We start from the raw sequence: 15,431 nt of genomic DNA on the forward strand, positions 1-15,431 counted from the left end.
ATCCCTTGATCATTAGTTAGTGTCCTTCTTTGTCTCTTGTAATAGTCTTTATTTTAAAGTTTATTTTGTCTGATATGAGAATTGCTACTCCAGCTTTCTTCTGATTTCCATTTCCATGGAATATCTTTTTACATCCCTTCACTTTCAGTCTGTATATGTCCCTAGGTCTGATGTGGATCTCTTGTAGACAGCATATAGACAGGTCTTGTTTGTGTATCCAATCAGCCAGTCTATGTCTTTTGGTTGGAGCATTTAATCCATTTACATTTAAGGTATTTATCAATATGTGTGCTCCTATTACCATTTTCTAAATTGTTTTGGGTTTGTTATTGCAGGTCTCTTCCTTCTCTTGTGTTTCCTGCCTAGAGAAGTTCCTTTAGCATTTGTTGTAAAGCTGGTTTGGTAGTGCTGAATTTTCTTCGCTTTTGCTTGTCTGTAAAGGTTTTAATTTCTCCGTTGAATCTGAATGAGAGCTTTGTAGGGTACAGTAATCTTGGTTGTCAGTTTTTCTCTTTCATCACTTTAAACATGTCCTGTCACTCCCTTCTGGTTTGCAGACTTTCTGCTGAAAGATCACCTGTTAACCTTATGGGGATTCCCTTTTATGTTATTTGGTGCTTTTCCCTTGCTGCTTTTAATATTTTTTCTTTGTGTTTAATTTTCAATAGTTTGATTAATATGTGTCTTGACGTGGTTTTCCTTGAATTTATCCTGTATAGGACTCTGTGCTTCCTGGACTTGACTGACCATTTCCTTTCCCATGTTAGGGAAGTTTTCAACTATAACCTCTTCAAATATTTTCTCAGTCTCTTTTTTTTCCTCTTCTTCTTCTGGTAACCCTATAATTCGAATGTTGGTGCATTGAACGTTGTCCCAGAGGTCTCTGAGACTGTCCTCAATTCTTTTTTTTTTTTTTTTTTTTTTGCGGTACGTGGGCCTCTCACTGTTGTGGCCTCTCCCGTTGTGGAGCACAGGCTCCGGACGCGCAGGCTCAGCGGCCATGGCTCACGGGCCTAGCTGCTCCGCGGCATGTGGGATCTTCCTGGACCAGGGCACGAACCCGCGTCCCCTGCATCGGCAGGCAGACTCTCAACCACTGCGCCACCAGGGAAGCCCTGTCCTCAATTCTTTTCATTCTCTTTTCTTTATTCTGCTCTGTGGTAGTTATTTCCACTATTGTATCTTCCAGGTCACTTATCCATTCTTCTGCCTCAGTTATTCTGCTATTGATTCCTTCTAGAGAATTTTTAATTTCATTTATTGTGTTGTTCATCATTGTTTGTTTGCTCTTTAGTTCTTCTGGGTCGTTGTTAAATACTTGTTTTATTTTCTCCATTCTATTTCCAAGATTTTGGATTATCTTTACTATAATTACTCTGAATTCTTTTTCAGGTAGACTGCCTATTTCCTCTTCATTTGTTTGGTCTGGTGAGTTTTAACCTTCCTCCTTCATGTGCTGTGTATTTCACTGTCTTATTTTGCTTAACTTACTGTGTTTGGGATCTTCTTTCTGCAGGCTACAGGCACATAGTTCCCATTATTATTATTATTATTTTTTTGCAGTACGTGGGCCTCTCACTGTTGTGGCCTCTCCCGCTACAGAGCACAGGCTCCAGACACGCAGGCTCAGCAGCCACGGCTCACGGGCCTAGCTGCTCCGCAGCATGTGGGATCTTCCCGGACCAGGACACGAACCCGTGTCCCCTGCATCGGCAGGCGGACTCTCAACCACTGCGCCACCAGGGAAGCCCATTCCCATTGTTTTTGGTGTCTGCCCCCAGTGAGGAAGTTTGTTTCAGTGGGTTGTGCAGGCTTGCTGATGGAGGGACTGGTGACTGTGTTCTAGTGGGTGTGGCTGGATCTTGTCTTTCTTGTGGGTAGGTCGTCGGGTGGTGTGTTTTGGGGTGTGTGTGAACTTATTATTATTTTAGGCAGCCTCTCTGCTAATTGGTGGGGTTGTGTTCCTGTCTTGCTAGTTGTTTGGCATAGGGTGTCCAGCACTGTAGTTTGCTGGTGTTTGAGTGGAGCTGGGTCTTAGCATTGAGATGGAGATTTCTGAGAGAGCTTTTGCCATTAGATAATATGTGGGGCTAGGAGGTCTCTGGTGGACGAATGTCCTGAACTCGGCTCTGCTACCTCAGAGACTCTGACCTGACACCCAGCTGGAGCACGAAGACTCTGTCAGCCAAATGGCTCAGAAGAAAAGGGAGAAAAATAAGTAAAATAAAATAAAATTAAATTAAAAAGTTATTAAATTAAAAATTTAAAAATATTATTATTAAATAAAACATTAATAAGTAATAAAAATAAGACAGAGAGCAACGAAAAGAAAAAAGCAAATCCACCAGTGATAACAAGTGCTAAAAATTATACTAAAAAAAAAATAATAATGGACAGACAGAAGCCTAGGGCAAATGGTAATTGCAAAGCTGTACAGACAAATCATACAAAGAAGCATACATACTCACAGAAAGAGAAAAAGAAAAATATATACATAATAAAGGAAGAGTGCAACCAAACCAATAAACAAATCTACCAATGATAGTAAGCTCTAAATACTAAACTAAGATAAATGTAAAAGCAGAAACAAATTAGATGCAGAAAGCAAACCTCAAGTCTACAGTTGCTCCCAAAGTCCACCACCTGAATTTTGGGATGATTTGTTGTCTATTCAGGTATTCCACAGATGCAGGGTACATCAATTTGATTGTGAAGATTTAATCTGCTGCTCCTGAGGCTGCATGGAGAGATTTCCCTTTCTATTCCTTGTTTGCACAGCTCCTGGGGTTCACCTTTGGATTTGGCCCCACCTCTGCTTGTAGGTTGCCTGAGGGCATCTGCTCCCTGCCCAGACATGACGGGGTTAAAGTAGCAGATAATTAGGGGGCTCTGGCTCACTCAGGCCAGTGGGAGGGAGAGGTACAGAATGCGGGGAGAGCTTGCAGCAGCAGAGGCCGGTGTGATGTTGCAACAGCCCGAGGCACGATGTGTGTTCTCCTGGGGAAGCTGTCCCTGGATCATGGGATCCTGGCAGTGGCAGGTTGCACAGGCTCCCAGGAGGGGAGGTGTGGATAGTGACCTGTGCTTGCACACAGGCTTCTTAGTGGCTGCAGCAGCAGACTTAGTGTCTCATGTCCATCTCTGGGGTCCACGCTGGTAGCTGTGGCTTGTTCCTGTCTCTGGAGCTCGTTTAGGTGGTGCTCTGAATTCCCTCTCCTCGTGCACTCCAAAACAATGGTCTCTTGCCTCTTAGGCAGGTCCAGACGTTTTCCCAGACTCCCTCCTGGCTAGCTGTGGCATACTAGCCCCCTTCAGGCTGTGTTCACGCAGCCAAACCCAGTCCTCTCCCTGATGATTAGTGATGTTGATCATTTTTTCATATACCTGTTGGCCATTTGCATGTCTTCTTTGGAGGAATGCCTGTTCAAGTCCTCAGCCCTTTTTTTTTTTCTTTTGCGGTATGTGGGTCTCTCACTGTTGTGGCCTCTCCCATCGTGCAGCACAGGCTCCAGATGTGCAGGCTCAGCGGCCATGGCTCACAGGCCCAGCCGCTCTGCAGCATGTGGGATCTTCCCGGACCGGGGCACGAACCCGTGTCCCCTGCATTGGCAGGCAGACTCTCAACCACTGCACCACCAGGGAAGCCCCCTTCAGCCTATTTTTAAATTGGGTTATTAGATTTTTAGAATTGAGTTATATGAATTCCTTACATATTTTGAAGATTAATCTTTTATCAGATATATGGTTTTCAAATAGTTTCTTCCATTCTATAGGTTTGGTTTTTGCACTGTTGATTGTTTTGTTGTTGTTGTTCTGCTGTGCAGAGTTTTTTAGTTTAATGTAGTCCCACTTGTTTATTTTTGTTTTTGTTGCCTGTGATTTGGGTATCATATCTGTGAAATTATTACCAAGACCAAGGTCATAAAGATTTCCCCCTATGTCTTCTTCAAGGAATATAACACTTTTAGGTCTTACATTTAAGTCTTTAACCCATTTTGAGTTAATTTTTATGTATGGTTTAAGATAAGGGTCCAATTTCATTCTTTTGTGTGTGGTTATCCAGTTTTCGCAACATCATTTATTAGAAAGACTACCCTTTCAGCACTGTGTATTCTTGGCTCCCTTGTCAAAGATCAGTTGACCATATATGTGTTGATTTATTTCTGAACTCTCTATTCTGTTCCATTGGTGTATATGTATGTTTTTATGCCAATACCATACTGTTTTGATTACTATTGATTTGTAATATATTTTGAAATCATGTAGAGTGATGCCTCCAGCTTTTTTCTTCCTTCTTAAGATTGCTTTGGCTATTTGGGGTCTTTTGTAGTTCCCCATGAATTTTAGAATTGTTTTTTCTATCTGTAAAAACTGCCATTGGGATTTTGACAGGGACTGTATTGAATCTGCAGATTGCTTCGGTTGTATGGACATTTTAACAATATTGTCTTCCAACTGATAAAAAAGCTCTCCTTCCACTTGTTTGTTTCTTCTTTAATTTCTTTCATCAATCTGTTGTAGTTTTCAGGATATAATTCTTTCGCCTCCTTAGTTACATTACACTTAACTATTTTCGTTTTGGTACTATTTTAAATAGCACTGTTTTCCTAATTTCCTTTTCAGATAGTTTGTTGTTAGTATATAGTAATGCAATGGATTTTTGTATGTTGATTTTGTATCCTGCAACTGTATGCAATTCAGTTATTAGTCCTAGAAGTTTTTTAAAACGGAGTCTTTAGTATTTTCTATGTATAAGATCATGTCATCTTCAAAAAGGTTACACTTTTACTTCTTCCTTCTTATTTTGGATGACTTTTATTTCCTTTTCTTGCCTAACTTCTCTGGCTAGGATTTCCAGAACTATGTCAAAGAGAAGTGGTGAAACTAAGCCCAAAGTTAACAGAAGGAAGGAAATAACAAAAATAGAGCAGAAACAAACAAAATAGAAAATAAGAAAACAACAAAAATGAAACTAAGAGTTGATAAACCCTTAGCTAGACTAAGAAAAAGAGAGAGAAGAGTCAAATAAAATAAAAAATTGAACAGCAGACATTACAGTTGATGCCAAAGAAATAAGGAGGATTATAAAAGACTGCTATGAACAATTATACACCAAGACACTGGGTAACCTAGAAGAAATGGATAAATTTGTAGAAACATACAACTTACCAAGAGTAAATGAGGAAGAAATAGAAAGTGTGAACAGACCTGTAACTAATAGGGTTACAGGTCAGTAATCAAAAACTTCCCCCCCAAAAGAAAAGCCCAGGACCAAATGGTTGGTTTTACTGGTGAAATCTACCAAACATTTAAAGAAAAATTACTGCCAATTCTCAAATTCTTTCAAAAAACTGAAAAGGAGGGAATACTTCTAAACCCATTTTATGAGACCAGCATTATCTGATATCAAAGCCAAAGACACTACAAGAAAAGAAAACTGCAGGCCAATATCCCTGATGAATATAGATGCCAAAATCCTCAAGAAATACTAGCAAATAGGACCCAACAGCATATTAAAAGGATCATACACCACGACTAAGTGGGATTTATTTCTGGGATGTAAGGATGGTTCCACAAAAATCAATTAATGTGCTGCATCACACAAAAAAAAAAAAAAAAAAAAAAAGATAAAAATCACATGATCATGTCAATAGATGCAGGAAAAGTGTTTGACAAATTGAACATCCTTTCATAATTAAAAACTCTCAACAAACTAGGAATAGAAGGAAAGTATCTTAACATACTAAAGGCTATTATATATAAAGCCCACAGCTAACATCAAGTATACTCAATGGTGATATGTACAATTTTAATATCTTCCTGGCAGACTGACCCTTTTATAATTGTATAGTGTCCTTCTTTGTCTCCTATGACAGTTTCTGACTTAAAGTCTATTGTGTCTGACATAACTATAGCCACCCCTGCTCTCTTTTGGTTACCATTTTCCATCCCTTCACTTTCAGTGTATGTGTGTTCTTAAACCTGAAGTGAGTTTCTTGTGGTGATCATATTGAAATATACAGACATATCAAATCACTATGCTGTACACCAGGAACTAACATAATGTTGTAGGTCAATTATACTTCAAAAACAAACAGATTTATACAAAAAGAGACTAGATTTGTGGTTATCCAAGGCGGGGGTGGGGGTGGGGTGAAGTTGAGGAATGGGAATTGGATGAAGGTGGTCAAAAGGTACAAACTTCCAGTTATAAGATAAATAAATACTAGGGATGTGATGTACAACATGATAAATATAATTAACACTGCTGTACTTTATATATGAAAGTTGTTAAGATAGTAAATCCTAAGAGTTCTAATCACAAGGAAAAAATTTTTTTCTACTTCTTTAACTTTGTATCTATATGAGATGATGGATGTTTACTAAACTTATTGTGGTAATCATTTCATGATGTATATAAGTCAAATCATTATGCTGTACATCTTGCACTTATACATTGCTGTATGTCAATTCTATCTCAATAAAACTGGAAGAAAAAAATAAAGTGAGTTTCTTGTAGACAGCATATAATTGGGTGTTTTTCAAAATCCAGCCAGCCACTCTATGTCTTTCCTTGGGGAGTTTAATCCATTTATATTTAAAGTAATTATTGATAGGGAAGGATTTACTATTGCCATTTTGTTAGTTATTTTTTAGTCTTATAGTTCTTTTGTCTATCTTTCCCACTCTTGTTGTGTTCCTTTGTGTTTTGTTGATGTTTTGGGCATTGATTTCCTTTGATTCCTTTCTCATTTCCTTCTGTATAACTTCTATAGGCTTTTGTGTGTGTGGGGGGTTACCTTGGTGCTTCCATAAAATATCTTACAGTTATAATAGTCTATTTTAAGGTGATAATAAGTTAGATTGCATATAAAAACTCTACACTTTAACTTCTCCTCCAACACACAGTTTTTTGTTATTTCACAATTTATATCTATTTATATCATGGATCTTTTAACATATTTTTATTTATAGCTATTTTTAATACTTTTGTCTTTTAACTTTAATACTGGAATTAAAAATGATTTACCCATCCCACTACAATAATATAGTATTCTGTATTTGTCTATGTATTTATCTTTACCAAACAACATTATTATACTTTATCCTCACCACAGTCCTCTGGGGCAGGTATTATCATTCCCATTTCCAGATGAGGAACGGAGGCTCAGAGATATTTTGAGGACTTGCTCAAATTTTCACCAAGTAAGTAGGCAATGAAAATTTAAATGAACTGGACGCATTGAATGTAGGTCTGTTTAACTATAAAAGTTGGTGCCTTCATTACTATACTAGTTTTCTAAGGCTAGATGCCAAAGCCTGGAGCATGATCCCATTGTTTAGTCCTCTTTGTTGTTGTTGAATTAGAGGTCTTCAGGTTCTCCTGCCAATACATGACCATTCTCTGGGAGGAAGAGCTTAGCCTACACCTAAAGTGTGACGATCCAACTTCTTAGCTTTATGGTACAATCTTCTTTTCTCACTTTACAGGATGTCTCTTGCCTGTGTCATCCATTCCAGGTATTCTCATTATCCTCTTACCTCTCCTTCTCACTCCCAAGGTTAGGGAAACCTTCCTTCTTTTCCTTTTCCTTCTTCTTCAAGGTCAAGGTCACCATCAGCCAAGGTTGTTCAACATGGGAATTTCATTTTTTGTTTCTTTGCTCTATTTCATTCCTTCACTCATTCAACCAGTCACCAAGTCCTATAGATTCACCCACGACATCCCCCCAACCATCCTCTTCCATGTCTTCATTGCTATTACCAGAGTTCAGGCTCTCACCACCTTTCATTTGAACACTTACAAGAGCTTCCTTATGGGTCTCCCTGGTTCAAGTCTCTCCTTGTTCCATTCTACCACTCCCCAACTCCACCCCCCTACACATACTGCTGCCCTGGCTTGGATCATAGAGCCAGACCTGAGCCAGTCCCAATCAGTTTTAGGAGCCTTACCAGTCCACCTCTACCCTGACAGTTCTAGGCTCCAGTGAGGCCAAATTTTCTTGCTATTCTTTGAAGGCACCAAACTCTTTCGCACCTTGACCTTTGTACAAACTGTCTTCTCAGCCTCTAATAAATATCCATTTTTATATTTCTCCCAAATAAACATCTATATGCCCTCAGAGAATAAACCTAAATGCAATCACCTAGTGAGATAGTCCTTGACTCCTTGAGACTGTTCTTTCTACCCTCTTCTGTGTTCGTCTTCCTACCTCATACATGCCCCTATTACTACTTTTAACACACTATGAAAATTTTTTGTTTGTACTTATGATGCCCCTTTAATCTGAGAGCTTCTTAACAGAAGGGCCACTTCTTAGCATCTGTTTTATTATGAAATATTTTAAGTATTAGTAAAAAGTATGGCTAATAATATAATGAACACCATGAACTCATCTTCTGGCTTTGTCATATTTGCTTCAGATCTTTTTTAATAAATAGAATATTACATATAGATTGAAGACCTCTGTGTACCTTCTTCCATCCCATTCCCTCTCTTGCCAGAAGTACCCACCACCCTGAATGTGCTCTCTCTCATGCCCACACATATTTTTACATTTACTTCATGTGTATGCATGTATGTATCCATAAACAATAACTTTGCAAGTTTTTTAAAAAAGGTTTTTAAAAATATCATCCTGTGTGTATCCTTCTACAACTGAATTTTTTTCTACTATTGTGTTTTGGTGGTTTAGCCACTCCTTCATTAGTTTTAACTACACAGCATGGTATTGTTTTATAAACACAGCCTTATTTATCTGTTTTTCATTGATCTTTAGGCCTTTTATGATTTTTAAAGTCCATGTCTCCTTGAGCACATCTGAGAGTTTCTCTAGGATGTAGAAGCACTGGGTTGCAGGTTATGAACATTTCTAACCTCAGGACATACGGTCACATTATTTGTCACAGTGGTTACATGTATTTATGCTCCTCCCAGCAATGTAGAGTTTCTTCTAACTCCCTTTTATTCCTATTGCTTAGCAAGAGCCTGGCACACAGGAGATGTACTATATCTGCTGACAGTGACTGAATAAATAAGTGAATGATGCTTGAATGTATAGAACATGAGCTAGAAGAAGCAGAAATACAAGTACTTTAAGTGAAATCACCAATAGAAGGTCTAGACCTGTGCTGTTTAAATGTAAATTAATCAAAAATCAAATTAAATAAAAGATTCAGTTCCTCAGTCACACATTTTGAGGGCTCAAATGTGGCTAGTGACTACTGACTACTACAACAGACAACACAGATAAAGAATCCTTCTCTATGACAGGAAGTTCTATTGGACAGTGCTGGTCTAAAAAACAGATCTTTCTCTTTTCCTCTCTTTCCCCCTCTTCCACTTCCAACCCTCCCCAAGCATCTAGTACTTTCTTAGTCCTTTCTGTATTCCCGGAATTCCCACTGCACTTGCCTTCTTGGGCTGGAATTCATAATTCATGATTTCTCATCTGATTTTTTTCAAACTGTGATAAAATACATATAACATAAAATCTACCATTTTAACTATTTTCCAGTGTACAACTTAGTGGCACTAAGAACATTTACACTGTTATGCAACCATTAACACCGTCCATCTCCAGAACTTTTTCATCTTCCAAACTGAAACGCTGTGATCGTTAAACAATAATTGCCGTTTTGCCCTTCCCGCAGCCCCTGGCAACAACCGTTCTACTTTCTGTCTCTATGAATTCGACTACCCTAGGTACCTCATATGTGTGGAACCATACAATATTGTCCTTTTGTATCTGGTTAATTCCACTTGGCATAATATCTTCAAGGTTCATCCATGTTGTATCATGTATCAGAATTTCATTCCTTTTAAAGGCTGAATAATATTCTATTGTATGTAAATAGCACTCTTTAGCTGATTTTACCTTTGTCTCTGTCCCTAGCAAACAAATGCAAACCACAGCATTAACAACTGATACAGGTTTAATACAGGGGCCCTAGATGCAACACTGGAAAGAACAATGCACCAGGAATGAGGAGTATTGGGTTTTGGGTTCTGGTACCCACTTGCTACATGATAGCTGGGTGGCCTTGGAAAGTTACTTTAACTCTCCAAGGATCATTTTCCTCATCTAATCTAAAAAAGTAAGATCTTTCTGTCATTCTAAAATCTTGTGGGTTTAAGAGTATTCTTCAATGCTTTGATTCAAAGTCAACGAAGAAAGTGGATTTGAAGGCTTTGTAGTAAGGTGAGTAAGGGACATACTTTGGAAAAGAGTGGCTTCTAAAACTATCCAATTCCACAAAAAAAAGAAAAGAAAAGAGAGAGGCGGGGGAGAGGGGCAGCTTATACTATGAGAAAGGCCATAATGCATTAGATATGTCTGTGTATGATGTCTCCCAGTCTAGAGCTGAGCATGAGTCTAGGAGAATTTTTACCTATTTCATTTAATTTTCAACTAGGTCTCTGAGACCTTCTATATCTTGTTATTTATTAAAACTTAGTCCCATATAATATTTCAAAAGAGGAATTAAAGTTCAATATTTTGTATATTATCAATTTTCTTCTATATTGTTATTATTCTCTAGTTTATTTCCTTTTACTTTTTCCATTTGTAAATGATTATGATCCTCTCATCTTTACCCTTTAGAGATATGTTTGTTCCTAAGTGCAATTAAGGACTACCCCAGAAAGTAGACAGTAGCAGTGTGGCCAAAAAAAGGAGCAGGGATTGATTACATTCCTCTTACTGTACTCTGGCTGGGGAATGACGTGAAAAGGAAGGACAGAACTCTGAAGGCCTCATCTTCCCATGCTTTCTAAATTTCATCCCTAGCCTTAGTACTTACTTATGTTTTCACTGTTGTGGTTTCTGAATATTCTTCCATGGACTCTAGGCAAAGAAACCAATGTACATTTTTTTATGCCCATTTTCTTTATGTATGTGTTTTGCGGATTTAGCCATGTGGACACATATGACACTAATTCACTAATTTTAACTGCTGCATAGTATTATGTTTTATGATCACAGCACAGTCTACTTATCTGCTCTTCCATTGATGCTTAGGCTATTTTCAATTTGTCATTGTACATTTCTCCATGAATAGATGTGAGGATGGTTTCAAAACCCTCCTGCTTGAGCCAGGTTTAAGAAATTTGCTTTCCTTATTTTCTGATATAAAATTTCTATGAACCCCAAAGAGTATATTCATTCAACAGAAATAAACTGAGCTCCTGCTGAGTGCAGAGACACCAGGTGAAGCAGAAACTAAGTCCCTGTTCTTGAGGAGGGGCCACTGGAATGGGATAATTATCAAGTAATAGTGCAAATAAATAGAACATTACAAGTGTAATAAATAACTTGAAGGAAAAGTCTGTTATCCTGTAACCATACAACAGGAGAATGTGTTCTTGGTTGAGGGCATCTGTGTTGGTTTTCCTGAAGTAGTGATGCTTGGCCTAAAAGGGAAAGAGAAATGAGAGAGAACTAGCCTGGTAAGGGATATGCAGTTTGGGCCAGGTGCGGGTAAGCAGAATCACAAGCAGAGGGGAACAGCAGATGTACAGGACTTGGGCTGGAAGAGAAACTGGCCATTTTAGAGAGAAGGCCTATGTGACTGGGACAAAGAGTGAAGGGAAAGAAGGTGTGAGAAAAACTCGAGAGCTATGTGGGCCAGAGCACACAGACCCTTTTGGCTTTTAGCTAAGATAAAGGAATGCCATGGACTCGTTTTAAGCTAGTAAGTGATAGTATTGAATTTGGATTCTGAAACAGCAAATTCACTGGCTCCAGTATGGTGGAGGCTTCGTTTGGATTCCTGCTTCAGTTTCTGCTGGATCCATGTGATTGAAGCTAAACACCTTATATCACTGGCAGGACTCAGTCATTCTCCTGAAGAGTGACTGAAATGAGGAAATGCTCTTACGTAGGAGGATCTGCTCTTAGGGCAGGATGCACAGCAGAGCGAGGAAATGGGTTGATATTTTCATGAAGTGGTGAGAATCTTTAGAGAATCAGGAAATGTAAAAGAGGAGTCAAGGTAGGGGAGAATCTGTCTAACGAAGAGAAAAGGAGGGGGAGAGGAAAGAGAGGCTGAGAGCCTGGCTTCCTAAGAAACCTTTTGGTCAAGCCAGTGGGTACAGAAATCAGAATGAACCAGGCAAAACCCAGGGGTAAGGCATTAGCAGAGACTTCAGTTGAAATGTGGAAGGAAAACATAGCTCTCTAGGCAGTCCAAAGTGGACCAAATAGCCCACAAATTGCACAACACAGCAACTAAAATCCTCTAGCCTCTGGGAGGCCTGAGTGCGCCTAGACTCAGCCCATGATTAATCTCTCCTTCTTCTTAGAAAATCAGAGTCATGATCTGTGACTTGTGGTACCAACATCATAATGGCTCCTGCTGGGTAATTCTCACACGCCACTCCATGCTCCCCGGGCTCTGGCCCCGGTCTCAGCTCAGTAAACATACTTGACAAGACTATCATGACTCTTAAAGAACCAACTTTCACTTCACCTATTATCTAGCAGTATGTTTTTCCTTCTCATGCTTTGAATAGATGTTTACTTTCTAAGACAAAGGGGAAAGAAAATGAATTCCGAGACTCAGTTTGCAGTTGGTGAAATGCTTTGCAATCAGAGGGGGAAAGAACTTTTCTGGAAAACAATGACTTTATTTGGCTTTTTCAAAAAGTATGTATTACCATAAGAATGACTCAGCCGCTAGCACAAACACAGTTGCAGAGAAGAACCTGACTGAAGCATAATTGATTATGCTGGACAATTACAAATGCCCTTATTAAATAATCGCATTTAAACCACATGATAGTCTTACAACTGATTTATAAAAACAAAATTGTGAAAGTTTAAGTGACATAATTGTTCTCAGCATCACTACAATTTTCAAATGAAGCAATTTAGCTTTAGAAGCAATTTCACTTCTCATTGCGATGTTATTTTGGTGTCGGGCTGCAAGCTTCTGTTCCACTCCAGAGTTCTAGGAATGATGGTTAACACTTCCCTCTCCTTGGTTAAGCCAATGATGCATTTTTCTAATATACCAGTCCTTCACATTCTGCTGCAGATCCAGCAGGTTATAAAAAGAATGATTTGTAGGTCTCCAACTATTTACATGGTTTCCATTTAATGAGACTATTAGCTTCTGCAGAGATGTGGGAATTGTAAATCTTTCTGAGACTGGGGGTATTGGTGAACTCAGAATAAAAATGGCAAAAACAAAGTATCTTGTGTTTGAAGGTATCAACCAATAATGTTAAGACTTTGCATAGTTTTCTCTCAGAACTATATCCCTACCGGAAACCGTAAGGGAAATGGCCCACCATCTCTGGCACATCTCCTGGAATGTTAATCAAAAGTCTGTATTTTCAGGTGCATGAATAAAGACCTTGAAACATTCAACAGATAAAAGCCAATGCCATTAACATTCCTTTATTTAGTTTCTGTGAATTAAATGGTTTTATACAACTACTGTCTCAGTATCACACTCACAACTCCCAAGGCATGTTCTACACTGGTAATAAGAGCTAAACCTTCTGTATTTCATTTCAGTCTTGCTGATAGCATTTATCAGCAAAATCTGGCTAAAAACAGAATATGCAACTTAAGCCTGATCATAACTGGGCTGCAGAGGAGGAAAGTGGGGGATTATCTGGAGACTGGGAGCACAAATATAAGATTGTATTGTCATTGTGTGCTATAGGCCTTTTACAAACTATAGTGTAAGCCCCAGCTGACAGGCCTTTTCACAACTGACAGAGGAAAATATGAAACTTAAATTCTTCATGACAGATAAATCTGCTGAATGAAAGGAAGACCAATAGGATAATGGTGGGACAAAAAACATATTGCTTTTGGGTAACTCCCTTAAATCTACCTCTTTTGTAAATATACAAAATAGGCATTCAATGAATATCTTCTAAACTCCTATCAGCTTTGCTAAGCAAGCTGTTAAGTTGGAATGATAAAAATAAGCATCTTTTCTTCAGCAGATGAATACAGAGTCTTATAAAACAGGGGTGGCAGATTAAATTTAATATGTGGGCATGAAAGATGCTTCCTGGATGACTATCAACTGGAGTGGATTTCCTGAACCAAAGTTGACATATTACTATTGTAGAAGGCTGATTAATTGAGATATTAAATATACCTAATCCACCATGATTGGGATCTTTGTCAAAAGTTTTTAAAAATATGACTATAAGTAATTGCTCTTTTCTGTCAGTGTGTCCCAAGTCCATGAAATGTAACCAGAGACCATCTTTTAGGATTAATATCATTGGCCTTTCCAGTGGTGATACATACTTTTTACCCTTGTCAAGGGCCCTAGGGTTCTTTGCCTTTCCCATGCTAGTTTAGTATTGACATTTTTCCCTAGGAAAATTCACCCTGGTTGGCTATACTAGTTCTGCCCAATTCCAGTGGTGGCCAATGGTAAACGACCTCAAACCATGAGAGGCCAGATTAAACTGAAAAGTACAGTTTCTTGTATAGGTTTTTAACCCTTGCGGCTATTTAGCTATTTATTGTGTCACCTCACTGCTCCTGGAGGAAGCTTTCTGAGCAGCAGCACCTCTAGGCGGAGAGGAGGGATTAATGCAGGTTCCTCAGTAGAGGCTGCCTCTCCTGTTAATGGATGGCTGAAGTACCTTGGCAAATCCCAGCTTGAGTTCATAGACAGGTCTTGTTGAGATATCCTGAAGCAAGTTACAGTACCCAAGAGCAGATCTGCCTTAAACTGTCACTTTCCATGGTTGCCAAGTAATTCATGGCTAATCTTCAGCACCGAACTCAAGGTGAGAACTAGAGAGGGTGGGAGGGAGGGAGGGAGGGAGGGAGGGAGGGAGAGAGAGAGAGAGAGAGAGAGAGAGAGAGAGAGAAAGAGAAACAGAGGGAGAATGAATGAGTGAAAGAAAAGATGAAACAGGTTAAGAGTGCTGTGGGTCATTTTTCTGACCAGTATGGGTTCGTCCATTAGCCAGACAGTCCTGGAATGTCTGGCAGCAGGACTAGGACATAGTCTCAGGCCATGGGGATCTCCCACTGAATCAGAGGGAAGAGGAAGAAAGACAGTGAGAGTTAGACTATGAAAAGGAAGAGGGCCTGGAGGAGAAGGAGGAGGGGAGCCAGCCTAGAGTCTGAGAGAAGAATCCAGGCGCCATGGTATAACAGCTGCCTCAGGTATGCTAGCCAGTCTCAGCTCGTTCCCAGATCTTTCTGGCAAGCCCCAGGCTCACTCACACACACAACATACTCGTGCGCGCACACCCCCGCGTGCGCGCACACACGCAAACACTCACACACACTCTCAGAGCCGTGTCTGTTGTAAAGAAGCTTCTGGCCTGTCTGCAATAGTGTTTTTCAGATACTCACCGAGAGAACTGGGCTTGCTGGGCAATTTTTTCCATAACTGTGGTAAAATTGCCTAAGACCTTGGTAAATAACAAAATCTACTCAAAT

At 39.3% G+C, this 15,431-nt stretch overlaps 1 long non-coding RNA gene across 1 annotated transcript in view; it reads right to left on the reverse strand.

The window, feature by feature from the left end:
• LOC109548727 (uncharacterized) overlaps nucleotides 1-15,431 on the reverse strand; it is a 259,164-nt gene that overhangs the window by 160,593 nt on the left and 83,140 nt on the right. The gene's annotated exons all lie outside the window — the stretch shown is intronic.

The sequence above is a fragment of the Tursiops truncatus genome, chromosome 9 (genome assembly GCF_011762595.2).
Source record: "Tursiops truncatus isolate mTurTru1 chromosome 9, mTurTru1.mat.Y, whole genome shotgun sequence".
Lineage (NCBI taxonomy): Eukaryota > Metazoa > Chordata > Mammalia > Artiodactyla > Delphinidae > Tursiops > Tursiops truncatus.